Raw genomic sequence first — 25,896 nt, 5'->3', positions numbered from 1 at the left:
CGGCTCAGTAGGCTAATCCTCCGCCTTGCGGCACCAGCACACCGGGTTCTAGTCCCAGTCGGGGCGTCAGATTCTGTCCCGGTTGCCCCTCTTCCAGGCCAGCTCTCTGCTGTGGCCAGGGAGTGCAGTGGAGGATGGCCCAAGTCCTTGGGCCCTGCACCCCATGGGAGACCAGGAGAAGCACCTGGCTCCTGGCTTCGGATCAGGTGGCCGCGGCGGCCATTGGAGGGTGAACCAACGGCAAAGGAAGACCTTTCTCTCTGTCTCTCTCTCTCACTGTCCACTCTGCCTGTCAAAAAATAAAATTAAAAAAAAAAAAAGAAGTGGAGCAGCCAAGACTTGACTTGACACTCTGATATGGGACAGGATGTCAGTATCACAAGCAGTGGCTTAACCCCCTGCACCACAATGCCAACCCCCCTATTTTAATTACAGTGAAGCAAGCCAGTATTAAAATTCACACTTTTAAAGTGTACAAGTATATGTAAATTCAAATCACCATCCATGTGTTGTTTTACATAATCCTAAATGTCATGTAATACTTATGATTTCATTAAAATAATCACAAGATGCGATCAATGATCACTAAATGTTTTCAGAATAAGAAATTTCCAAATGTGATGACTCATGAGTATTAAAAATGTATTTAAGGCAATGATAAAGCAGTTCTCCTTTCTTAGGAAATACAAATAAAAAACAGAATGGAATTTTAGGAAGATCATAATAAAGGAATTTTCTTTTAAGCTCTGAAAATATACATAGAAAAATGACCTCTAAAAATGAACATATAAACAAGTACTTACATTTGTTGACTATATTAAAAATAGATCTTTTAATATTCTAAAATCAGAGGCTTTCTCTCACCTCTCTCAATAACACTAAATATGAAATAATCTTAATCAAAGAATAATGCTTTGAAATTGCCTGCTCACATATTCCTTTCTCTCATTGAACTCCAAGTTCTTTGGGGGGCAGGATTGGACTTTGTTTCTTAATAAGCTTAACTTTTTTTTTTTTTTAATTTTTTGACAAGCAGAGTGGACAGTGAGAGAGAGAGACAGAGAGAAAGGTCTTCCTTTTTGCTGTTGGTTCATCCTCCAATGGCTGCCGCGGCCGGCGCACCGCGCTGATCCGAAGCCAGGAGCCAGGTGCTTCTCCTGGTCTCCCATGGGGTGCAGGGCCCAAGGACTTGGGCCATCCTCCACTGCACTCCCGGGCCACAGCAGAGAGCTGGCCTGGAAGAGGGGCAACCGGGACAGAATCTGACGCCCCGACCGGGACTAGAACCCGGTGTGCCAGCGCCGCAGGCAGAGGATTAGCCTAGTGAGCCACGGCGCCGGCCATAAGCTTACCTTTTAATTTCATTTTCCATGAAAGTTTTTAAAAGTTTATTTATTGTTATATATTTGAAAAGCAGAGCAAGAGTGAGATAACAGAAATCTTCCATCTGCTGGTTCACTCTCCAAATGCCTGCAATAGCTAGGGCTGGGCCAGGCTGAAATGAGGAGGCTGGAACTTAATCTGTGTCTCCCAGGTGAGTGACAGGTATCCAAGTATTTGAATCAGCAACTGCTGCCTCCTAGGGTGCACATTAGCACAAATGCTGGATCAAAAATGGAAGAGTCAGGGCCAGCATCCCACATGAGCACTGGTTCAGGTCCCAGTGCGCCACTTCCAATCCAGCTTCCTGCTAATGTGCCTCAGAAACCAGTGGAATATGGCCCAAGTGCTTAGGCCCCTGCTACCCACATGGGAGGCCCAGATAGAGCTCCAGACTCCTGGTTTTGGCCTGGACCAGTCCTGGATATTACAGCCATTTGGGGAGTGAACCAGCAAACGGAGGATCTTGATTCTCTCTCTCTCTCTCTCTCTCTCTCTCTCTCTCTCAGACTCTGTCTCTTTCTCCCTCTCTCTCACTCTGCCTTTCAAACAAATTAAATAAATCTTAAGAAAGAAGGAAGGAAGGAAGGAAGGGAGGAAGGGAGGGAGAGATGGAGGGAAGAAGGGAAAAAGGAAGGAGAGAGAGAGAGAGAGAAAGAGAAAGGACTTGACCAGGCATTCCAATATGGGATGTAGGTGTCCCAAGTGGCAGCTTACCTACTGTGCCACAACAGCTGCACCTGGATGTTGCTTTTTATTGCATCTCTAGCACCTAAATATATAGGTACATGGTCCAGCCAAAGGCAAAAATAAATATCTTAAACAGAAAGTTAGGAGGGAAATCAAAACAGCAAATGAATTTTAGAATGTTACAAAATAGAATTTTTCAGGTGGAAAGGCATTATATCAGAAATATACATAAAACATATTATTGTAAAAGATATATTTAATTAATTATTTGAAAGGCAGAGCAACAGAGAGAAAACGAGATCTAGACAGACAGAGAGAACAATTTTCCATCTGCTGGTTCACGCCCCAAATGGCACAACAGCCAGGGTTAGGCCAGGCTGAAATCAGGAGCCTAGAATACCTGGGTCTACAACATGGATGGCAGGGCCCCAAGCACATAGGCCATTACCCACTCCCTTTCTAGGTGCATTAGCAGGAAGCTGGATTGGAAGCAGAGCAGCTGAACTCAAACTAGCACTCTGATAAGTGATGTGGGCATCACAAGTGGTAGTTTAACCCACTGTGCCACAACACCAGTGCTCATGAAATATATTTTGTAAACATTTCCAGATATTTACAAAGGCAAACATTTACAATAAACACTAATTGTAAAGTTGACAATTATGACAGCCATTACAGACTCATTTTTCTTTTAGAATTTCAAATACCACAGTACAAAGAAAAGATTCCAGATAGTAAAAGACACACTAGGAATCCAGGTGAGCTGAATGTGTAGAACATAATTCTGTATTTTGGTCCCCAAACTAAGAAATCTGAAGACAATTTTTTTATCTCCCACATTCAAAGATTTACACACACACACACACACACACCAAAAACTATTTCTAAGCAGGGGCAAGTATCAGGACAGTCATCTCAATTTAAAGGTAGTTGATATAAGTTAGACATTATAAATAATATTATATTCTTTTTAATTAATTATATATATTTATTTATTAAATCTCAAAGCATGAGACAGGCAGCCAGTCAGAAAAAGATCTCCCATCTACTGGTTCATTCCCCAAATGCCCACAACAGTTGGGGCTGGGCCAGGCCAAACCCAGGAGCCAGGGACTCGATCTGAAACTTGCATATGGGTGTCAGGAACCCAAGTACTTGAGCCATCATTACCTACTGCCTCCAAGGAGGTATATTAGCAGGAAACTGGAATTGGAGTGGAGCCAGGACTTGAACCCACGCACTCACATACAGGAAACAGGTGTCTTAACTGCACCAAACTCTTATATTCTAAATTTAAATTTTAAATTAAAAAAATTCTTATATTGCTCCCTACTCTTATATTCTAAAGCTTGGAGTTGACTGTCTATATGTCTCATATCTTTATACCTATACATCTATATAAAATAACTAAATTATCTGGAATTCCTAATCTTTGAGTGAATCAATTATCTTTTAATTTCAAAAGCAAACAAATTTTCCTAGAAAAATTGCTAAAATTGATACAAAATTATCAAACCACTAAAACAGAAGCAAATTTCATTTCACATGAAATTCAGAAGTTGGGCAACTTGTCTAGCAATTCCACTCTCACATTCCCCAAGGAATAAGTATTAAAAGTCAATGTTCGTATTAGCAAAAAAAAAAAAAAAAAAAAAAAACCTAGTAACAATCCAAATGTCTCTCAGGGGAGGAATGAATAGATCACTAAGTTGTATGATAGGGATATAATGAATTACTATAAAGTGGAAATGAAAGAGCCACACCAAACACATCAACATGGATAAATGATTACCAAACTATGTTAAAAGTATCAGGCAAAATCACTCCTTTTTTATAAGTGTCAGAAACAAAAATTACATTCAATATACCACTTAGAGATAAATACAAATGTCCCAAAAAAGTTAAGGAGGGGCCAGTGCTGTGGTGTAGTAGGCTAAGCCTCTGCCTGCAGTGCCAGCATCCCATATGGGTGCCGGTTTGAGTCCCAGCTGCTCCACTTTTGATCCAGCTCCCTGCTAATTGCCTGGGAAAGCAGTGGAAGATGGCCCCAGTGTTTGGACCGCTGCACCCACATGGGAGGCCCCAGGAGAAGTTTCTGGCTTGGGATGGACCCAGCTCTGGCCATTGCAGCCATCTGGGGAGTGAACCAGTGGATGGAAGACCTCTCTCTCCTTTTCTCCCCCCCACCCTGCTTCATTCTATAACTCTGCCTGTCAAATAAATATCTTCTTAAAAGACAAGGAAATAACAAAGTTTTATTGTAGTTACTTGGAGGATGGAAGCAAGTGAACTAAATTGGAACAGTACATGAGAACTCAAATAAATTGGTTATATTTTATTTTTTAAACTTGTGGCAGATATGTGTTTTATCTTTATTTATACTATACATATAAGCTATGAGTATTCTTTATATGTGTTTGTTTGATAATGTGTTTAAAAAGAGTGAATGAGTGGCACAGCCTTGTGGCACAATGGCTTAAACCACTACTTGGGATGCCTGCATCCCATATCAGAGTGTTGTTTTGAGTCCTGGCTTTGTTTCTGATTCCAGCTCCCTGCTAATGCACACCCTCGGAGGCAGCATGCGTTAGCTCAAGTCGCTGGATGTCTGCTACTCATGTGGGAAACATAGACTGGGTTCCCAGTTCCCAACCTAGCTCTGGGCCAGCCCCGGTTCAGCCATGCCATTGTGGTCATTTGGGAAGTGAACCAGTGAATGGGAGACTTGTCTCTCTCAGCTTCCATCTCAAATAAATAACTAAAGATTTTAAAAATAAAGAGTACATAGGTTTCAAAAAATTTATCAATCTGAGAGGCAGAGCGACAGGGAGAGATCTTCCATCTTCTGGTTCACTCCCCAAAGCCAGGAGTTCCAGAAACTCCTTCCAAGTCTCTCATGTTGGTGGCAGGAACTCAAGTCCTTGGGCCATCATTTGCTGCCTCCCAGACCCATTAGCAGGAAGCTGCATTGGAAGTGTACAGTACAAACTGTTGAAATGTTTACTTAGTATAGAGTTGATCTTCTGTATATAAAGATAGTTAAAAATTAATCTTAATGAAGAATGGGATGGAAGAAGAAGTAGGAGGTAGGATTATTTGGGGGTGGGAGGGCGGATATGGGGAGAAGAACTGCTATAATCTAAAAGTTGTACTTATGAAATTTATATTTATTAAATAAAAGCTTTCTATTAAAAAAAAGGAAGTGTGCAGTAGCTGGGACTCAAACTAGGCACTTGGATATGGGATGCAGGCATTTCAAATGGCAGCTTAATTCACTGTGGCACAAGGCCCCCTCCCCTTTTACTTTGTTAAATAAAAAAAAAAAGTAAAGGGGATTCTGAGTTGAAAAAAGATTGTTATCAACAGAGCTACAAAATATTTACCATTAAAACTTATAATAAGATTCTTCTAAATATAAAAAACTCAGTTAACAAAATTAAATTTCTATCAGATGAAACAAGTCAAATTTGGTCCACTTTATCATATGCTAACCAAGGGTGTCTAATTATTTCAAAAGCATACTAAAGAGTACTTTTCTGAATAATCCAAAACGGGCTCAACTCCTTACACCCTCATGTTTTCTTCACCATTCTTTTGTATAAGCACGTATGCCATTAGAGTATCTACTGAGAGTTTCCTAGGAAGTAATTTAACAACAATGTCAGAAGTCCCTAATGGCCACCCCTGACATGATAAGTTTCAAATTGATGAGTCTACCATCTTTGTAAAAGTATACCAGACAAATTGATGACAAAAGTATGTAGCCAGCTTTCAAAATTAAAATTGATGAGCCTGCTCCTTCTACTTGTCAGAGTGTATTGATCTCAACATCAGTGGTGTTAGAGGGAAACGCAGGGCCTGGGGGTACCTTGCCCATGAGTGAGCACTAAGTCAGGTCTGGGAGGATGCCAGTAATAGCAGGGGTGACACACGGCCCACAGGCAGGATGAACCCAGCTCACTGACAGTGCATTAACATAAGAAGGAGGAATCCATCAAGGCGTGAGACATTTATAAATTCCCCTGGGTAATACTCAAAGCCTGAGCAGCTTAGCAAACAAATTATTTCAAAAATCTGGAGTCCCCTCCAGCAACTCACTGTTGTTTTTACAAACAGGGATCAATTCTTTACAACTCTCTGGGCATAAATAAACAAAATTTTTTTTTGGTGGCAGTAATTTCTTTAGCTTTACTAAATGATTTTCAAATTAATTCTAAGGATTAGAAGAGGATTTATCTTATATAACATCCTCTGGGTAGTTTTAACTCAGCAGAACATCCTAGGTCGGTGGGAGGAAAAGTGCTATGCGAGACGCTCTGCATAGCTCGAGATGAAGGGAGAGGGGGTGCCGAGGACTCTCCACGCGTTACCTCCGGTCACCCCCACAAGGAAAGCCTCACATGCTCCGCGGGACAGACGTGGAAGGAGAAACATGACACAGCCTCTTCCAGTTCACTTAGTTGGAAAGTGGTGGTGCTGGAATCCACGCTGAGGCCTGGCCAACACTAACGCTTGTGTTCTGTCTGCTGGGCTGTGTGCAACACACATCACATTCACTTTCAGTAGACTCAAATCAACAGATTTTTTAAAAAATAACTAAATTGCCGCAAGTGCCTAAAAGTTTTTTTTTTTTAAATCAGTTTTTAGCATTATACTAAAATGGCACACCAGTCAAGGAAACTTTAAGTGCTCTTACATAATACCATTCTTCCAGAATGTGGCACCATGCCAGATCTGGTCTCCTCCAGCTTGCCTGAGTCTAGCCCTGGACTTTCCTGACAGAGTCTGTCCGATCGGCTCAGGAAAACGGTGTGGCTGTTTAAACTACTTGAAGATGCATTTTATTTCTAAATAATTACTCCATAAGAAATTTTACAGTAGTTACTAAGATGGAAAAACATCAAATGCTCAAAAAGAATTAAAAAAAAATTAAAATGAGGTTAGGAAATAAATCATTTATTTTGAAAATCAACCTCACACCTGAATACCAGGAGAACTTGCAAGTTTCACAAAGCCACATTCAGCAAGCTCCAAATTATGAATCATCTCTCAAGGCCATACTCTCGATATTGCCACTGGCCATGAGAGCCCAATAAATACTGGCCCAGCAAAATCTAACATTAGAAAGGCAAAAACATGGGGCTGGCGCTGTGGTGTAACGAGTGAAGTCGCTGCCCGCAGTGCTGGCACCTCATATGGGCACCCGTTTGAGACCCAGCTGCTGTACTTCTGATCCAGCTCTCCGCTGTGGCCTGGGAATGCAGTTGTAGATGGCCCAAGTGCTTGGGCCCCTGCACCCACGTGGGAGACCCAGAGGAAGCTCCTGGCTCCTGGCTTCAGATCAGCACAGCTCTGGCTGTTGCATCCAATTGGGGAGTGAACCAGTGGATAGAATACCTTTCTCTCTCTCTCTCTCTCTCTCTCTCTCTCTCTCTCTCTGCCTCTCCTCTCTCTGTAACTCAAAATAAATAAATAAATCTTTTTAAAAAAAAGGCAAAAAAAAAACTTTGTCATTTTGAAAAAGGAAACCCTAAAAGGTAATCTAAACTGTGTGTGGCATTCTTTCTCTGCGTTCTGGAAAACAGAATGCTGGCAGACACTTCCACAAGGATTTCACCTTCCTGAGGGCATTAACATTGATTGATTTGGTCCCAACAACCCTGTGTAGAAGAAACATTAGTGTAGCCCTTCTTTTTTTTTTTTTTTTTTTTTTTTTTTTTTTTTTTGACAGGCAGAGTAGACAGTGAGAGAGAGAGACAGAGAGAAAGGTCTTCCTTTGCCGTTGGTTCACCCTCCAATGGCTGCAGCCGGCGCACCACGCTGATCCGATGGCAGGAGCCAGGTACTTATCCTGGTCTCCCATGGGGTGCAGGGCCCAAGGACTTGGGCCATCCTCCACTGCACTCCCTGGCCACAGCAGAGAGCTGGCCTAGAAGAGGGGCAATCGGGAAACCGGGACAGAATCCGGCGCCCCGACTGGGACTAGAACCCAGTGTGCCGGTGCTGCAAGGCGGAGGATTAGCCTAGTGAGCCACGGCGCCGCCCAGCCCTACATTTTAAATTATGGACATAGATGGTGACATCTGTCAATTGACAAGTTTAGGGAAGGACTTTAAAATATTATAAGTGTTTTTGGCCGGCGCCGCGGCTCACTAGGCTAATCCTCCGCCTAGCGGCGCCGGCACACCGGGTTCTAGTCCCGGTCGGGGCGCTGGATTCTGTCCCGGTTGCCCCTCTTCCAGGCCAGCCCTCTGCTGTGGCCAGGGAGTGCAGTGGAGGATGGCCCAGGTGCTTGGGCCCTGCACCCCATGGGAGACCAGGAAAAGCACCTGGCTCCTGGCTCCTGCCATCGGATCAGCGCGGTGCACCAGCCGCAGCGCGCCGGCCGCGGCGGCCATTGGAGGGTGAACCAACGGCAAAGGAAGACCTTTCTCTCTGTCTCTCTCTCACACTGTCCACTCTGCCTGTCAAAAAAATATATATATATTATAAGTGTCTTAGAGTGTTTCCACAAAGATGTTTTACCCTCTCTTTTTCTGAGAATTCCCCTCAAAAGAAGAGGGAAAACACAAAAGACAAAATCTACATCATTAGAAGGTAGCCAGTGGAGGAGTGGGAAACAGGCAGAGGAGAGGAGTGGAAACCTAAGGGCCCGCAGAGGGGACTGCAGACAGGAAGTTAGCTGACCTAACTTAGCGAATCAGGGAAATGGCCCAAGGTTTGGTGAAACAGGCAAGAGGCGAGAAAAACGGAGTAGTTCTAGAGAAAAGAGCTGATGCTGCTATCATCTGCGATGGCCCCCTCAAAAAGCTAGCTCACCTTTTGTAAGTCCCCTATGGTTTGAAACTTAAGAAGCTTCTCTAACTTTCTTGAGTGTCTGGGGCTCTCTTCCCACTAGGCTTTTGCACTTGTTTGACATCAGGCCAGATGTCACTGAGCTGGAGAATCCCTCCCTGACTCCAAAGCTGGGTTGGATGCCTTTGCTATCAGCTCCTGGGGCACTTCCTATAGTTTAGCATATTTTCCCCTGGATTATTACTGTCTGCTTCACATTTAGACCACAACCTCCAAAAGAGAAGAAGCTACAGTGATTTCCTTCCTTCCTTCCTTCCTTCCTTCCTTCCTTCCTTCCTTCCTTCCTTCCTTCCTTCCTTCCTTCCTTCCTTTCCTCCCTCCCTCCCTCCCTCCCTCCCTTTCTTCCTCCTCCCTTCCAGAGGCAAAGAGACAGAGAGACAGCAAAGACAGAACAATCTCCCATCTGCTGTTCACTCCCATCTGCCCACAACCACAGAGGCTGAGCCAGGGCGGCAACTGGGAACTGGGAACTCAATCAAAGTCTCCCATATGGGTGGCAGGAACCCAAGCATTTGAGCCATTACCAACTGCCTCCCAGGTGCACATTAACTGGAATTAGGAGTGTACTCAAACCTGGGTACACCAATATAGGATATGGGTGTCTTAACTGCTAGGCTAAACACCCTCCCCTGATTTCTATCCCATACTTGGCACTCAATAAATACTTGGTGAATACAGAACTACTGTTTATTGCTACAATATATGATTTTAAAGTCCATAATCTGATACTGAAGCCCAGATTTGAAAAAGACAAAAATGCTTCAAGCACATGACCAGCCTTTCTGCCTAGGAAGTACACTGACCTAACTGTGCAGTCTGATTTTAAAGAAGGACTGCCCAAAATTAGGTTGAATAGATAAAGGGACTGGGAGTGAGGAATTTGAATTTGAACTAATAAAGAGCTATTGTGGGTTAAGAAAGGTAGGCATGCAATTAAAATAGGCCTCTAAGAAGATTAGTCTCCTCTGGTATGCAGAATAAAATGGGGGAAATATTTTCCTTCATTTTTTTGGCCTGGTTCTTAAAGATGGGGTAGATGACCATATCAACAGGAGTAATCAACCACAAAGGCTGGATTTACATGAACAGAGTTTAGTATTCATTAATTCAATCATTGTTGGAGGTATACTATGTTCTATGAGCTGTGCTATATTATTAAAACATTCATAAATTATAATCTGAAACATGAGGACAAATTGTGGATAGATAGGCCACATCAATGTGTCTGTTTTCCAATACAGTAAGGGGAGTATTTAAATGCAAATGGGAAAGAATTTGCATGAAATGATATGATTTTCATGGAGCTAAATCACACTTGTCTTACTTTATTAATGTTTCTGTATCAATAGATAATTTTAATTTTTTATTAATTTTAATTTTATTAATTTTATTTAATTTTAATTTTTTTATATATTTGAGACAGGGCAGAGAGAGGATGAGAGAGGGAGAGAGAGAGAGAGAGAGAAAGAAAGAGATCCCGACTTCTGGTTCACTCCCCAAATAATCATGCCTGCTAGGTTCAGGCCAAACCCAAAGCTGAGAATTCAATCCAAGATTCCCCTGTGAGTGGCCGGAACCCAATAACTTGTCTACCACCACTACCTCCCAGGATCTGCATTAGAAGGAAGCTGGACTCAGTAGCTAGATTTGGGGGTCAAACCCAGGCACTCCAATATGAGACACAGGCATCTTAACCTATGGGACAAATGCCTGCTCCAGAGAACAATTTTAATGACAACTATGGCTCCTACCTCTGATGATGAGCAGAACACTGAATGTGTCTCAGGGAATCCAAGAGTTCCTCATGCGACACAGGAAAATAAAGAAAGACATTTAGAAGAAATAATTCCAATACAAGGTCGTGTTAGGATTGAAGCACCCAGAGGAAGCCCTGGGGAGGGGCAAGTGTTTCAGTTTTGGAAGACTCATTCCCTCTTATTCCTGTACTATGCAGTTAGGCCCACAATGGTTTTATCTATGCAAAATATGTACAAATCTGTTTTCTTATCATTATTGCCTAAACAATATAGTATACCAACCATTTATATAACATTTACATTGCATTTGGTATAAGCAATCTAGAGATGATTTTCAGCACATAGGAGAATGTACACAGGCCATATACAAATACTATACCACTGGAGATTCGAGTATCTGCAGATTTTGGTATCCAAGGAGGGTCCTAGAACCAATCTTTCCTGTGGGTACTTAGGGACAACTGTACACCCATCATTTTCATTAAGGACATGGGAAATCTTTTTTATTTATTTATTTACTTTTTTGACAGGCAGAGTGGATAGTGAGAGACAGAGAGAAAGGTCTTCCTTTTTCCATTGGTTCACCCACCAGTGGCTGCTGTGGCTGGCGCACCGCGCTGATCCGAAGCCAGGAGCCAGGTGCTTCCTCCTGGTCTCCCATGCAGGGCCCAAGGACCTGGGCCATCCTCCACTGCACTCCCGGGCCACAGCAGAGAGCTGGACTGGAAGAGGAGCAACAGGGACAGAATCCGGCGCCCTGACCAGTACTAGAAGCCAGTGTGCCGGCGCCGCAGGCAGAGGATTAGCCTATTGTGCCACGGCGCTGGCCAGGAAATCTATTAAAGAGAGCCATACGCTTGATGGATTCTTCTACTTCTGTACATGTTTACGCAACAAACCCTAATGATTCATCACCACTGCTCATTACCTAAGTTCAAGTTTCACAACTTGCTTTCTACTTCTCCCTCCTTTTAAAACTAAACCATGAGGGCAGATGTTGTGGCACAGTGGGTTATGCCAATGCTTATGACTCCCACATCCTCAGTCAAGTACTCGTTCAAGTCCCAGGTGCTCTCCAGTTTCCATCCTCCTAGTGTGCAAGTGCACACTCAGGGAGGTATCAGGTGATGGCTCAAGTATTGGGTCTCTGCCACCCACGTGGGAGACCTTGATGGAGCTCTGGGCTCCTGGTTTCTGCCTGGCCCAGGCCTGGGTGTTGGGGATGTTTAGAGGAGTGTACCAACAGATGGAAGCTCTCTCTCTCTCTCTCTCTCTCTTTCTTCTTTCTTCTTCTTCTTCTTTCAAGATTTATTTATTTGAAAGAGTTATAGGAGAGGGATAGAGGAAGGGAGGGAGGGAGAAAGAGGGAAAGTAAGAGAGAATCTTCCATTTGCTGGTTTATTCCCTAGATGGCTGCAATGGCCAGGGTGAGGCTAGCCTGAAGTCAACAGTCTGGAACTCCATCCAGGTCTCCCATGTGAGTGACAAGGACCCAAGCACTTGAGCCATCTTCTGTTGCTTTCCCAGGCACATTAGCAGGAAGCAGCTGGGATTTGAACCAGCACTCAGACAGGATGCAAGCACAGCTTAACCTGTTGCATCACAATGCTGGCCCCATCTGCCTTTCAAGTAGATGGGAATAAATATACATTTAAGAAAATAAACAGTCTGTTTGAAGATGATAATTTTATTGAAAAAAACCTGAACTATTCACATAAACACTATACATAAAATAATTATAAAAGAACTATAATAACAAAAGTTTATTATTTTTAGCAACTTACAGCACATTTGAATAGCTTGCCTCCTGGTTTTTCTAGGAGATGCCAAACATATATATAAAGTATAGCTTTTTAATAGAAGTGAAAATTTTTTTATTTTGATTCCCACAATTTTAACAATTTTAAAATAATAGCATTATTTGAAGTCAAGCATTGCCTTCCTTTCAAAACAAAGGTGATGAACCATGCTGACCCATTCTGTAACATTCATATCAGACGTCATTTCAAAATGGTAAAAATGATCCTAAAATTTACATTAGATTAATTTTCTTACAAGATTCTGCAAATAAATATAATAAAAATCAGTGGTCATTTTTCCAACAGCTTGGCATAATTTTTGTCATATTCCCAAATTGCTTTTCACTGTAATTCCTGCAGCAAATTCCTCCAGTACATTTTAGAACTTTTGCAAATTAAGTTAGAAGTAGTTGTTCACCTCAATTCATCTCTGGTGAATGGCTGTGTGGAACTCTAAACTTAAGTACAACTGCATTACTGTTCTCTGATTCGTGTAGAATAATTCTTGGATTCATGGCAATGCCAAGCTAAATGACACTGCAAAGAAACCCTTTGTTTCCGAATAAATCACTGCTTGGCTTTAGATAATGCTATAAAGAATCTTATTCATGCAGTGTACCCTAGTTAAAATTGTAAAAGTTGAGAACAACAACAAAAACTTCCACCTCCATTGAAATAATAATCTTTATTTAAACTTATTTTTCTATATCAATTTGCTAGAATTTTAGAGGTGAAAGGAATTTGAGTAATGTACAATCAAAGAAAGTCTGACTTGCTAAGGGTTAGTTAAGTTAGAATTAGATCTAATACTAGAATGCAGGCCTTCTAAATGCCCTCACGGAAGCCATTAAATTGTATAGACCATTGTGGACAGATTGATACCAGCCAACATTTATCAAGTGTCTACTTTGTGTCCTCCATTATGCCAGGAATTTTCACATCCATCATCTCTTTCCCAAGTCAGTGTATAAGATTAGAAAACACTTATTAAAACAACCACATTCACTCCTTTGAATGTTCAGTGTCACTAATAGACAGTACACCGCATGATCTAGTTGAAGATATTTCAATCACTGCAGTAAATACGCTAGAGAAGAGGATGTGTTCTACCAACATACTTCACTCCCAGAGACTTCCCTCTCAGAAGTAGAAATAGATTTAGGGGCCAGTGTTGTGGCACAGCAGGTGAAGCCACATGGGTGCCAGTTCAAGTCACAGCTGTTCCACTTCCAATCCAGCTCCCTGCTAACATACCTGGGAAAGCAGTAGAAGATAAACCAAGTACTTGGGCACCTGCCACCTACGTGGGAGACCCAGATGGAATTCAAGGCTCCTGACTTCAGCCTGGCCCAGCCCTGGCCATTGCAACCATTTAGGGAGTGAATCAGCAGATGGAAGAGATCTACTTTTCTCTCTCTCTCTCTCCCTCCTTCCCTCCCTCTCTCTCTCTCTCTCTCTCTCTCTCTCTCTCTCTCTCACACACACACACACACACACACACACTCTAACTCTGCTTTCTGAATAAAATAATTTTTTTTAAAGTTACCATCCATGCTGGGTCGCCTGCCTCGAAGTCTTGGTGCTTGTTCCCTCTGCCTGGTTGCTCTACTTGAGATGTCTCTGTGGCCTTCATGTCCTTGGCTCAGATTCCTCACTTCCTAAGATACCCTGACATCCTATTTACACCCACAACCTCTCCTGGCTCCATCTCCTAGCATGTCCAAATTGGATTTCTCTCTTTCTCTTTCTCTCTTTCTCTCTCACCATCTTCTATGGTCGGTGGTTTACTTTTGCTATTTCTCTGTGAGGTCAAGGATCCCTTCCTATTGCATACACTGCATACTAGCACCTATGCCTGGCAGACAGCAGGCTCTGAAAATATTCCGTCAGCAAATGTATTGCCTTTGTGACAGACTGTTAAGAGGAAAAGTTCAAAAAAGTTTTAAAATGCTGTTTGTGATGTATACTCACATCCTCTGCTACATGTTAATACTGTGAATGCTTATGACAAACACGTCTAAAAAGGACAGAGCTTGTAAAATAGACACCAGGCTTAAAAATCGTTGCTGATCCTGTTCTCTTTTTGGGTTTTTCTTACACCTGCCTAATCCTCTCCACTGCCAGCACCACCCCCTTCCCTGCCCAATCCCTCCACTACAACACATACACATCCTATTGGTGTTTCCCTCATTTAGGCATCTAGGTCCTTGTAAATTAGGAAATGTTGCTATAGAAGGAGGAAAAGAGAAGCTTCTTTTTAGTTTCAACAGCCTAGGTCCTGAGAAAATTCAGAGCACACATATGTTTCGATGAGTATGGACCACATTATTATACCCTCAGACAAGTAAAAGATTTCCCAGGCTTTGGGGGTAGGAACTAGGGAAGATGGGGAGAGGTCAGGGGAGTCCAAGATAAGAGGACCTTTTACCTCAGGCAGCCTTTGGTTCAGGACCTAAGCATCCCGAGCCAGGGAGCACCACACAGGGCCAGAGCTAAGCAGTCCTCCAGACTTCCTGCCCGCTGACTTCTTGCTGAAACATTGTCAGCTGCAACTGATACGTCTGTCTAAAGACAGCCTAGCAAGGAGACACTCACTATCTCAGGTGAACCCTTGAGGTCAATGTGGCAACTTATTGTCCTCCATAACCCAGGTTCTCTCTTCTGTGATCTCAGGGAATTGAGGCTTTTCCTGGCCTTGTCAGCTCTTGGGTGCACAGCTCTAACAGATGGCTGCCATAGCTCTAACCTTACATCCTCACAAAACTGCATCCAAAGGCAAGGCAGGAGGAACTAAAAGGGTTAACAGGCAGTTAAGAGGCCCCTGCGGGAATGAGGAACCAAGTGTTTGTATGAAACTGCCATCTGCTAAGGAAATTGAAGATAGTTAGGGAACACAATGGATCCTACACCCACAGGTAAGTAAGTATAAGAAGCTCGGCTCTGGCACCAAATCAGAGCACATTACGAAGCAATGTGTCCTCAGTGGTCACGTTCCTCAAGTGCGTAGCAGGGTAAGCACTTGGCTACTCAAGAAACACAGACGATGCAAAGAAGACCCGTGGCACATGGAAGGAAGAATTGATCAGTTGATATGCACTCCCTAGAAGCTCCCAATCCCCAGGGATTGACAGAACCCTCCCTTGGGGACCCCTCCTGGCAAGCAGGAGTCTCAGTTTCTCAATCAAATCTACTTTCCCTTTGCCCACCCGCTCCCCATTGTCTGCGTCATAATTGTTCATCTCCGGGAGACAGAGAACCAGCCCCAAATTCCTGGCACAATAGGATGCAGAGAAGACGCTACCTAGACACATCTTCCTTTGTGGCAAGGAGGAACATCTTTTCCAGAATTCTCCACAGACTTCCCCTTACCTCTCTTGAGTTAGGAGAGTGTCACATGCCCTCCCCTAGCTGCAAGGAGTTGGGAATGTCTGGTGTATTCAGTCTGTGTGGTAGGACGTGGGCTCTACCTATAAGGATGAAGAAGAGAGGCATACAGGTAACTTGATTGAGCAGAAAGCCACCAGTATATGCCACAACCTTCCAGACCCTGTCATCCATCAGTCATCCTCCAAGAGTGGCACCTGTTTGTGCTCAAGACCTGGTCACTTTCAGACTCACCTTTCTGGGGAGATGTCTTTTCTGGGAAGATGTCCTTCCACACCAATGGAGTGATAGCCTGGACAAGGAAAATGTCCCACACTTATACCTGGGCAGGATTCATTGGAGGATTGGTTCTGGATTCAGTTTGTTGATACCTCTAAAAGGCCAAGTCCATGGGCATTCTCCAGCTGTCATTATACAAACCAACAATCCTATTAGACTTCCGAAAGCACTCAGCCACTTCAGGCCCTGCCATCAGAGTGATCAACAAGAAAAGCATGAGCTCAGAATTGAAAGTCTTCCCTATCACCAGTCTCAGTGGAATATCCCAAAGAATATGTGAATTGCAAGTTGAACTTAGTTTTGAGAAACCAGCTGGTAGTAATAAAAAAACAAGACTGGCTGTTGCTTTTCAACTGAAGATTCACTGTTTCTTAGCTGTAAGCAGCAAGAGCACCACTTCTTCAAGTAAAAATAGATTTGAATGACATGGTCACCTATATATTGTTCCATTTCCTTTTCTGTTAAAATGAAATAGTGCAGCAGCCACTGTTGTGGTACAGTGGGTTGAGCTGCCACCTGCAACACCACATCCCTGTTCAAGTCCTGGCTGCTCAACTTCCAGATTGAGCTCCCTGACAATGCACCTGGGAAAAACAGTGGAAGATGGTCCAAGTCCTTGTGTTCCTCCCATCCATATGAGAGACCCGTACGGAGTTCCAGATTCCTGGTTTCAGTGTGGCCCAGCCCTGGTCATTATAGCCAGTTGAGGAGTGAACCAGTGGATGGAAGATCTCCCCCTATTGTCTCTCTCTCTGTGTAATTCTGCCTTTCCAATAGATAAATAATTCTTTAATTTTCAAAAAAGGAAATAGCCCAAACATTTACAGTAAAATTAATAATGGATAATTGAGTACACTAAATAAAAATATACTATGTAAAACAGTATTAAATAGGAAATTTAAAAATTCACAACTACAATATATACATACACACATGCATATACATACATAATGTAATATAAAAATAACAGTTATATGGGATCAAGGATTATTTAAACTGCTTTCTTTGTGTGGGAAACAGAAATGACAGATAACTAAACCAATATGGCTTTTGACATATTGAAGCAAGACTTCCCTAATGTCTCATTCGCTCCCTCACACCAAGACTTCTGCAAGCCCTAACGAAGTGTGCTGCCCTGCAGCTGATGCTTCAACAGCTAACTCAGCTCCATCTCCAAGCGGGGACAGAGAAGGTAAGCTGATGGAATCAGGAAAAGAGGAAAAGAAAGGACAGCTAAGTTTCCATGTTTACTGTTTGTCACATATATTTGGCTCAGAAATGTCTCTTATTCAACATATTCTACATCATTAATACAAATTGCTAGGTTTTCATGGGTAAAAATAACTATATCAATACAAAACAAAGACAGATTGTATGTGCACCCTAGACAATGTGACTCTGAAAATTCTCCTTCCAAATTGCTCCATCTAAATAGCATGACTTCTGGATCTTTTATGGACAAATCTGAAAACCTCATGATCCTAAGTGTAGCTCTTTGACCTTTTGCAATAGGAAATCTAGACTAAAAGACACTCTCACCAGCCAAGTCATTTAGACACTGGCTCCTTTCCTCGCCCAGTTACAAAGGGATGGTGCACTCTGGAAGCCAGGCCAAGCCGTTAGAATTCCGCCCAGTCCTCCCTCGGAGAGATTCTCTGGACACTAATGAGCAGACAAGTTCCTACATCCACAAGGATGACTTCTCTTGGTTCTGCTTTTCCAAGCTGAACTTAATGATAAAACAGCAAGAATGAGCAAGAATAAACCTGCAATACTTGTTTTTTTTTTTTAACCCTTTCAAAATACCCACACTACAAATGCCCAAGAGAAAAAAGTCAGTCTTCTTTAGCTATCCCACAAAGTCAAGAAGAAAAGAGGTTAATTCCATATTTTCAAACTTTTGAGGCTATAATTTCCCACTGGCAAGAAACAAATTTCATATCACAAAGTTTCACAAAATATATTTGCCTTTCTGGTTTGTATAGCACACAAATACTTTTTTTTTTTTTTTTTTTTGACAGGCAGAGTGGACAGTGAGAGAGAGAGACAGAGAGAAAGGTCTTCCTTTGCCATTGGTTCACCCTCCAGTGGCCACCGCAGCCGGAGCGCTGCGGCCGGCACACCGCGCTGATCCGATGGCAGGAAACAGGTGCTTCTCCTGGTCTCCCATGGGCTGCAGGGCCCAAGCACTTGGGCCATCCTCCACTGCACTCCCGGGCCACAGCAGAGAGCTGGCCTGGAAGAGGGGCAACCGGGACAGAATCCGGCGCCCCGACCAGGACTAGAACCCGGTGTGCCGGCGCTGCAAGGCGGAGGATTAGCCTAGTGAGCCGCGGCGCCGGCTCAAATACTTTATATTTCATCTTATTCTGTTCTGCTCTCTTCTTTCCTCTCTCTCCTTCTCTTCCTCCCTTCCCTTTCTTTCTCATGTACCGACTGAATTCCCATACACTGGTTTCATAACCCCATAATGGATTTTAGTTTGCAGTTTGAAAAACATTGTATTAAATGGCGATTATAAATTAACAAGGACTAACACAAAGGATATTTTTAAAGTCAGTAATAATTGTGGTAAAGGGATGAAACCAATTCCCATGGTAGAGACTACATTATAGCAGTAGGCTTTTGTGGAATTTTATTTATTCGTTAAGGAAAAAAAACCTGTTTTAATTAAGAGGCCATCCCTAGACTCGAATAGCCTCACTGTAAAATATGAACACTGACACATTAAAGTAGAAGTCCTGTGGGCCACTCCCACTCCCCACCACCACCACCACCACCAAGTCTCTTCCCAGCAATGGCTGCTGTCCCAGGCACTTACATACACATAGGCCTATGTGGATAGAAGCGTTTTTCTTCTGTTTTAATAAAAGAAGTATATGATGGGGTTCAGGAGATCCTACCCCAAAATATGTCACCTTGGCACCTGAGAGGACAGAAGAAATAGGCAGGTCAATCTGACTTCCTCCATCTTTCTCTGAAGCAGGAAATAAATATCCAGGCAGGAGGTGCAGGAACACAGTGCAGTGGTTAAAAACTCTAGTTGGGATGCCTGCATCTCATATCTGGAGTACTTGGATTTGCAACCTGGATCTGCTTCCAACTTTCTGCTTGTACCTTCCCTGGGAGGCAGCACTTGATGGTTCAAGTACTTGTGGACCATGCCACACACATGGAGACCTGGGTTGAGCTCCTAGCCCATGGCTTCACCCTGGCCCAGGCCTGACTGTGGCAGTCATTAGGGGGTGAACCAGTGGATGGAAGATTTCTCTCTCGCTCTCTCTCTCTCTCCCTAACTCCTTCAAATAAATAATAAATAAATCTTTTAAAAAATTAAAACAAACATAAAACCTAGAGAGTATTTTTTGGCCTTCCCCAGTCCCCAGTAGCAGGTCACCTGATGTGAGAAGTATCTTTGTATACCCTGAAGAAAGGAGCAACCCTATCCTTCCGTCTTTGGGACTCAGAAGAATCTGAACAGGTCTTGTACATGTTTTCTAGATTTAACACCATTAGTTCACACTCCCTTTTCCAATCGTGTTTCTCCATGACTGCTCATTCTTTAGGAAGTGGCATAAAAATATACAAGTTTAATCATTTCTTTGGATCTTCATTTCCTTATAAAAGTTCCCATGACACAGACAATTTACATTAAATAATTGCATATGCTTTGCTCTCACTAATCTGTCACAGCCATAAATCCGGTACTTATCATGAAGCAAAGACTCAGGATGGATACCACTTCCTGTACATCATCGGCCAGGTCAGCCTCAGCCTGGTGATGCTCGCCCACTAGGTGGCGACTGGGAAGCATGTGGCTATGAAACTGCACCTGCAAAACCACTGCAAGCCCTCCTCTAGCTCACGACAGGTGGAGAGAAGTGGCCATCCTGAAGAGCCAGGGCAGGCAGGTGGCCTACGGGAGGAGCTCAGGTTCCTCCTTGGGGGTGGGGGGGGTGCTGCATCCTGTCAGCCCCAGTGATGGACCCTGGCATCCACTGCCAAAATGTAGCTCCCCTGTAGCCTAACTTGGCAAGCCAAGAGGGAGGTCTGCAAACTGAGCCACCTGAGGTTTTTCTTTTTCTTGAGCATTTTGTGACTGCTCACAAAGAGAGATCACAGCTGGATGCACTGACTGGGTCCCATGTGATGTTTGGGTTCCTGTGTGTACCTTGGCAAGGTCCAACTGAGTTGACCTGCATATGGATCACCAAAGAAAGACAGATGCTGTCCAGTCTCACTGCTGTGAGGATTCCAGAAACGTTGATCTGATAATAGAGAGTAGAGTGATGGTTCCCAAAGGATGGGGATAGGGAGAGGAAAGGGAGAGGAGAAGGAGGGAGGGGCTCAAAGCCAACACAGTTGCACACGTACAGGAGGGACAGGTTCTGAGATCTCTGGCACAGCAGGGAGATCGTGGTCCATAGGGTGTGTAAGCAGCAGAGCTCAGAGTGTCCACATCCAGTGTCTCCCTGCATTGTCAATGGAGGACAAAACCCAGCTGCGAGGGACACAGGCCCTGACAACATGGTATGCAGGATCAACCGGCTGTGGATTCAAACAGCTGCAGGTGGGAGCCGGGCAGGAAGTCCATGCTGCTATGTGCCTGAGGTCTTGGTTCAGCAGAAGACAGCATGGGCAAAGTACTTGGGGTTTCTCTGCAAAGGTGTTCAGGTCAATAGGATACCTGGCAGCACCCTGGCCTTTCAAAGCCACCTGTACAAAGCACAAGTGAGCTGAAAGGAGGGCTGGAGAAGGCCCCTTTGGAGCCACCCAGGGAAGCCATGGAAATGGGACTCTCCCCCCATCCTCTTCTCTTCCATGTTTCTGGGGGGAGGGGAGATAGTTATTGATGAATGACCCTTTTTCAAATATGATGTTAAAATGGATGCTCCTTCAACACGGATCTTTTGTTGTTTGGCATCCTGCAGCACAGAATTGGGGCTGTGCATGCTCCAGCTTAAGCAGTCATGCCAAACTTGGAAAGTCTCTAGAAAGTTACATGGAAAACTGATTTCAGAGAATTATCAAAGTAACCCCAAGTGACAAATGATTCACAGTGGTCTTCAAGAAGTAAGACTCAGAGCCGTGTACCAGGCAGGAACGCAGACACTGTGTGACTTCCTGACACACACGTTACCAGGGTGTCTCTGTCAGAAGATCCCATGGGAACACTAGGTCCTTCTAACATGTGTGCATCCTGCCCCAGCATCCACAACAAAATGACAAAGTCCCAAGAACCAGATCCTGTTGGGAGTCACAAAGGTGGCCTGGTTGGGGTCTCTAGGAGGTTCAGGTCACTTGACTGTGCTGCCGTTTCCCGACTGAATCGCGCCGAATGTCTTAGGCCTTTACATGATGACATTTTCTCCTTCTGGGAGCTGTGGCATGGAGCAGTCCACCTGAGAGGCTTGGCCCAGGTCTGGGCCTTCAGCTTGTTTAAATCCCGGGAGTCAGAAGGGGGACTGATGTCAAAAGACAGTAGCCCAGAGGGCTGGAGGGCTGGTGAGCAGGGGGCCTTTGCTAAGGCAGTTCCAGGGTCCCAGGGACCCAGTATTTCCACATGAGGCAGAAAATGCGTAGTTTGGAAAGAGCCCAGGGGCTCCCTCTAGGGAAGCCTTTCATGTGCAATGACCCTGGGGTCTCCCCAGTCAGGTAGGATTTGTCCTTCACCCTGACAGCAGGGCTGGGGAAGCAAGAAGCAGGCTGCGGATAGGGTGGCAGCCTGGTGGTTCCCACCTGACCCCCAGTGTGGATTTTCTTTATGCCAAGCAGACCAATGTGTGGACTCCCAGTGTTGATTTTTCACTGATTAAATTGAACAATACCTAACTTTCATTGAGTATGTGTGCAAAATGCCACATTAGGTACATTACTTTAAATGTTTTTGGAAGATTTATCAAAATGCTAAGTTAGATTGGAAAGCAACTAACACTGAAAAAAAAAAAATATATATATATAGGAGAGACAGAGAGCAAGAAAGTACCTGCTTATTAATTCCTCAAATGGTCAACAATGGCTGTGGCTGAGCAAAGGTCAAAACCAAGAGCGAGGAATTCAATCCAGGTCTCTCACATAGATTGCAGGAACCCAATTACTGGAGCCATCACTTCTGCCTCCCAGGTCTCATTACCAAAAAGTTGCAGTCAGAAGCCAAGGCCATGTATCAAATCCAGGGTCTCTGATACAGGACATGGCTGTATTAACAGCTAGGCTAAATGCTCACCCCAACCAATACTTTTTAATGTTTAACAATTCCTAGATTCCTAACTTTAGTCTTTATACTTGAATGTAATATCCTCATATTTATTCAAAAGTCTCTATTTTTCCAATTCATGTTTTCTTCCACATTAGCTTTTCTGCTGGATGCCTCCTGTTCACCATGTGGGTTTTCCTCAAACATTAGTGGATTCCTGGATGCAAGTTATGTTTGTCCTCAAGAGTCCCTCTGGGTCGTCTGTGAGTAGACTGCCTCCTGCAATGGGCAGAGGGGGAATGGGCAGGGCTCCTGAGCCTTCTTGCCCTCTTGGGTTTTGGAGCTTCTTTGAATCCTGCCCTGCCCATGTCCTGCCTACACCTCTCCAGAAGCAGATACATCTTCTTGTGGTGTGGCACAGAATGACTCATTAAAATGTTTAAAAAGGAATAGCCAACCACGGGAACAAAATGTGTCACTAGCAAGAGGTCCTTTCACCAAGTTGTAGCAGTTTTCTGATCCTCACATAAACTCCAAAGACATAAAAACAAGCCCCGCCAAAAAGTCATTCAACAAAATCTCAGTGAAGACATGGACCATGTGGCTGTATTATCTGAACATACAAGTCCTGTAATTCCCCTTCACTCACACTGTAAATCAAGACTAACTCCAACTCAACACTACTAAAGGAAATTTATTGCTTCGTATAATGTCAGAGTCCAGGTGCACATCAGGCTGCAGGCAATTCTGGATCCAAGAGCTTCAACTAGGTCATCAAGAATCTCCTGCTGTCCTTTATTTAGGTCTGCTTTGGTCAGTGTTGGCCTCATTCTCTGGTGGGTTCCCACCTACCCTGGTGATAGAAAGATAACCCCCTCCATCTTTAGGGCTGGCATCAGTAGGAACATTATTCCAGTGACTTATCCCAGTGGAAGGAGAAATGTCTCCTTCTCAGTGGCTCCAGCGAAATCCCAGTTATCCATTTATTTATTTGAAAGGCAGAGAGTCAGGAGAGGCACAGAGGGAAGGTGGGAGGGAGAGAGCTCCCATTCACTGGTTCACTCCCCAGTGTCCACAACAGCCAAGGCTGAGCCAAACCATACTGAAGCCAGGAACTAGGAACCCAATTTAGGGCTCCCTTCCCTTACCCCCCTCTCTGCCTCTGCCTCTCTGTAACTCTGCCTTTCAAATAAATAAATAAATAAATCTTTAAAAGAAATCTAGGTCTCCCATGTGAGTGGTAGGGACCCAACTACTTAGGCCATCACCTACTGATTCCAGGACTGTGTCTTTTTGGCCTAGTGTGAGTCAAGTCCCTATTGCTGACCTTCGCATTGTCTAAGCCTGGATCAGGAGCCATCCCTGAAATGAGAACACGGAATGGACACTCCTTCCTAGGAAAATCAAGGTACCATCACCCAAAGAAAGAGGCTGCCCATGACAACCAAGACCCACCCTCACACCACTCGATGCTTTGGGGAAAATGATTACAAGATAGTCAAGAAAAGGAATAATGGCCGGCGCCGTGGCTCAATAGGCTAATCCTCCACCTTGCGGCGCCGGCACACCGGGTTCTAGTCCCGGTCGGGGCGCCGGATTCTGTCCCGGTCGCCCCTCTTCCAGGCCAGCTCTCTGCTGTGGCCAGGGAGTGCAGTGGAGGATGGCCCAGGTGCTTGGGCCCTGCACCCCATGGGAGACCAGGAAAAGCACCTGGATCCTGGCTCCTGCCATCGGATCAGCGCGGTGCGCCGGCTGCAGCGGCGGCCATTGGAGGGTGAACCAACGGCAAAGGAAGACCTTTCTCTCTCTGTCTCTCTCTCTCACTGTCTACTCTGCCTGTCAAAAAAAAAAAAAAAAAAAAAAAAAAAAAAGAAAAGGAATAATGTTCCTACTGATAGTTCAGAAAGTTTAGAGAAATGAAGAGTCTGACAGACAGAGTAACTGCCCTTCAAAGATGTCCACACCACCGTGCCCAGAATTTGTCACTGCCACCTTATTTGTCAAAGGGTTTTTACAAATTAAGGTTATGGATTTTAAAAAACATTTTTAATTTACTTTACTTATTTGAAAGGCAGAAAGAAATTGAGTTTGGAAGAGAGAGGGCAAGAGAGAGATTGCCCATCCACTAGTTCACTCCCCAGATGCCTGCAACAGCTGGTGCTGCGCCAGGCCAAAGCCAGGAGCCAGGAGCCAGGAGCCAGGAGCCAGGAGCCAGGAGCCAGGAACTTGATCCAGATCTCCCACATGAGTGGTGAGGATCTAAGTACTTAAGCCATCACTTGCTGCCTCCCAGAGGCAGTTTGCATTTTTAACAGGAAGTGGAATCAGCAGTGGAGCTGGGACTCAAATCCAGGCATTCCAATATGGGATGCAGGCATCCCAAGTGGTTTCTTTCTTATAAAAGTATTTTTAAAAAAGAAATTTGGTGGAAATTTTGTGGAAAAAAACCAACACATTTTTAAGTAACCAATAGGTTAAAGGAGAAATTATAAAATATGTTGAGGTGAACAAAAAAGACAATATATCCAGCACACTCTTGGAGGCAGCATGTGCTAACTCAAGTAGTTGTGTCCTTCCACCCATGTAGGAGATCAGGACTGAGTTTCTGGTTCCTGTCTTTGACCTGGCTCAGCTCTGGCTTTTGCAGACATTTAAGGCGTCTGTCTGTCTCCCTCCCTCCCTCCCTCCCTCTCTCTCTCTCTCTGTCTCTCCTTCCCTTTTGCTCTGTGCATTTCAAATAAATCAAATGTATATAAAAAGAAAGAAACTAAAAAAGGGGTAGGCATTTAGCTTAGAGGTTAAGATGCAGGTTGAGGGGCCAGCGCTTTGGCGCCCATGTGGGTGCTGGTTCAAGTCCCAGCTGCTCCATTTCTGATCCAGCTCTCTGCTATGGCCTGGGATAGCAGTGGAAGGATGGCTCAAGTCCTTGGGCCCCTGCACCCACTTGGGAGACCCGGAAGAAGCTCTTGGCTCCTGGCTTCGGATCAGCACAGCTCCTGCCATTGCGGCCATCTGGGGAGTGAACCAGTGGATGGACGACCTCTCTTTCTATCTCTACCTCTCTCTGTAACTCTGTCTTTCAAATAAATAAAAATAAATCTTTAAAAAAAATAAAAAGATGCAGGTTGAGATGCCCACATCTGTGGGGCTGGTGTTTGGCGCAGCAGTTGGGTCACTGTTTAAGACCTCTGCAGTCTGTAGCAGAGTACCTGAGTTTGAATCCCAGCTTCACTTTAAATTCCAGCTTCGTGCAAACACATATCCTGGAATGTAGCAGTGATGGCTCAGGAAATTGTGGGTGGCCTGGATTGAATCCTGGCTCCTGTCTTCAGCCCCAGTCCAGCCTTGGCTATTGAGGGTATTTAGGAGAGAACCAGTGGATAGGCTCCATATCTCTCTCTCCCCCCTCTCTCTCCCCCTTTTCCTCCTTACCTTTCAAATACACTAATTTAATTTAGTAAAAAAAAAAAAAAAAAGCTAAATTCAAAGAAAACAGAAGGAAGAAATAATGATTAAAGCGTAAACCAATAAAGGAGAAAAGCAACAAAGAAAATAA

At 44.1% G+C, this 25,896-nt stretch overlaps 1 protein-coding gene across 5 annotated transcripts in view; it reads right to left on the bottom strand.

Moving 5' to 3' along the window:
* Nucleotides 1-25,896, bottom strand: part of SGK3 (serum/glucocorticoid regulated kinase family member 3) — a 157,749-nt gene that overhangs the window by 114,766 nt on the left and 17,087 nt on the right. Inside the window, exons 2-4 of one of the 5 annotated variants that reach the window (XM_089336309.1) lie at nucleotides 18,966-19,070; nucleotides 16,100-16,269; nucleotides 15,851-15,948 (exon numbers count right to left, since the gene is read on the bottom strand). The exons of 3 other annotated variants lie outside the window; for them this stretch is intronic. The gene's annotated coding sequence lies outside the window, so the exon portion shown is untranslated. Of the gene's footprint in view, nucleotides 1-15,850; nucleotides 15,949-16,099; nucleotides 16,270-18,965; nucleotides 19,071-25,896 lie in introns of those variants that run through there. One more of the 5 variants, XM_089336305.1, reaches the window with a different exon arrangement.

This window comes from Oryctolagus cuniculus, chromosome 6 (assembly GCF_051225735.1).
Source record: "Oryctolagus cuniculus isolate XC-2025 breed Fujian yellow rabbit chromosome 6, ASM5122573v1, whole genome shotgun sequence".
NCBI classification, from domain to species: domain Eukaryota; kingdom Metazoa; phylum Chordata; class Mammalia; order Lagomorpha; family Leporidae; genus Oryctolagus; species Oryctolagus cuniculus.
Note: the sequence above shows the minus strand (reverse complement) of the source record. Positions and strands in the feature narration are given on the sequence as shown.